General features: G+C 40.2%; 1 protein-coding gene across 1 annotated transcript in view; it reads left to right on the top strand.

Moving 5' to 3' along the window:
• LOC127623603 (actin-binding protein WASF1-like) overlaps window positions 1-2,500 on the top strand; it is a 41,758-nt gene that overhangs the window by 24,470 nt on the left and 14,788 nt on the right. The gene's annotated exons all lie outside the window — the stretch shown is intronic.

The following is a 2,500-nucleotide window of genomic DNA, read 5'->3' as shown; positions in this document are numbered from 1 at the left end:
CTTGAAATAATAATTATTTTTTAACTTTGTAACAGGCAGAAATTCTGATCACAGAGAATATAAATAGACAGTTACTGACTGCCTTTAGATTACAGATCAACACACTCACACACACACTCACACACTCTCACACACACACACTAACACGCACACACACACACTCACACTCTCACACTCACACACACACACACTCACACACACACACTCACACACATGTTGTGTTTCCATGTTTTATGGGGACTTTCCATAGACATAATGGTTTTTATACTGTACAAACTTTATATTCTATCCCCTAAACCTAACCCTACCCCTAAACCTAACCCTCACAGAAAACTTTCTGCATTTTTACATTTTCAAAAAACATAATTTAGTATGATTTATAAGCTGTTTTCCTCATGGGAACCGACAAAATGTCCCCACAAGGTCAAACATTTCGGGTTTTACTATCCTTATGGGGACATTTGGTCCCCACAAAGTGATAAATACACGCTCACACTCACACACACACACACTCACACACACACACACACACACACACACTCACACACACACACACACACACACACACACACACACACACACACTCACACACACACACACTCACACACACACACACACACACACACACACACACACACACACACACACACACACACACACTCTATACACACACACACACACACATAATAAAATTACACTGATGATGGTCATTTTCAGTGCTGAAGTTTCATCCTGTCATTTGTTCACATTATGTGTGTGTGTGTGTGTGTGTGTGTGTGTGTGTGTGTGTGTGTGTGTGTCTAGAGGAAGTGGATTAGATGTATCAGATTTGATGGCACTAGATTAGATTATAAGAGTGATTGAACTTAGACTTCATGACCTCAGCGCTCATCTTTATTCATGTCTCATATACAGGACTTCAAAATACTGTTGGGCACCGAAAGTAGTGACAGACATTCTTCAGAGGGGCATCCTGATAATGAACATGACTGTGGGGCAATCTTTGCTAAATGGTGTGTGCTTAACACATATCGCAGCAGTTCTGGGGTGAAAGGTCCATTGTGGGACGTTTAAAAGATAAATCAACAAAACTGACCTCTCAACCCTAAACCCTAAACCTCAATCCTAACACAAAAAACAAATGAGAGATGATCGATGTCATTTTATGGTGCTTCTATGACACTTTGGGTTCACGTGTGGACTGGCGTGCTCTTCAGGACTCGTACCCGCTCCTTTACATCACAAGTGCAACGCTGTATCCAGGGACATCGGCCGTGAGTAATGTTGGACATGAGTAACAGGGGCCCTCACTAGGGGCCACGGAAAGGCAAAGGCGGAACGTTTATCGCACACGTCAACATTTTTGCTACCGCAAACGCTGGCGTAGAGAATAACATTATAGATGCACACACTCTATAGTATACAGGCACACATTCTATAGTATACAGGCACACTCTCTATAGTATACAGGCACACATTCTATAGTATACAGGCACACATTCTATAGTATACAGGCACACACTCTATAGTATACAGGCACACATTCTATAGTATACAGGCACACACTCTATAGTATACAGGCACACATTCTATAGTATACAGGCACACATCTCTATAGTATACAGGCACACATTCTATAGTATACAGGCACACACTCTATAGTATACAGGCACACACTCTATAGTATACAGGCACACATTCTATAGTATACAGGCACACACTCTATAGTATACAGGCACACATTCTATAGTATACAGGCACACACTCTATAGTATACAGGCACACACTCTATAGTATACAGGCACACATTCTATAGTATACAGGCACACACTCTATAGTATACAGGCACACACTCTATAGTATACAGGCACACATTCTATAGTATACAGGCACACACTCTATAGTATACAGGCACACATTCTATAGTATACAGGCACACACTCTATAGTATACAGGCACACATTCTATAGTATACAGGCACACATTCTATAATATACAGGCACACATTCTATAGTATACAGGCACACACTCTATAGTATACAGGCACACTCTCTATAGTATACAGGCACACATTCTATAATATACAGGCACACATTCTATAGTATACAGGCACACTCTCTATAGTATACAGGCACACATTCTATAGTATACAGGCACACACTCTATAGTATACAGGCACACATTCTATAGTATACAGGCACACATTCTATAGTATACAGGCACACATTCTATAGTATACAGGCACACACTCTATAGTATACAGGCACACTCTCTATAGTATACAGGCACACATTCTATAGTATACAGGCACACATTCTATAGTATACAGGCACACATTCTATAATATACAGGCACACATTCTATAGTATACAGGCACACACTCTATAGTATACAGGCACACATTCTATAATATACAGGCACACATTCTATAGTATACAGGCACACATTCTATAGTATACAGGCACACATTCTATAGTATACAGGCACACATTCTATAATA

This window comes from Xyrauchen texanus, chromosome 30 (genome assembly GCF_025860055.1).
Source record: "Xyrauchen texanus isolate HMW12.3.18 chromosome 30, RBS_HiC_50CHRs, whole genome shotgun sequence".
NCBI classification, from domain to species: domain Eukaryota; kingdom Metazoa; phylum Chordata; class Actinopteri; order Cypriniformes; family Catostomidae; genus Xyrauchen; species Xyrauchen texanus.
Note: the sequence above shows the minus strand (reverse complement) of the source record. Positions and strands in the feature narration are given on the sequence as shown.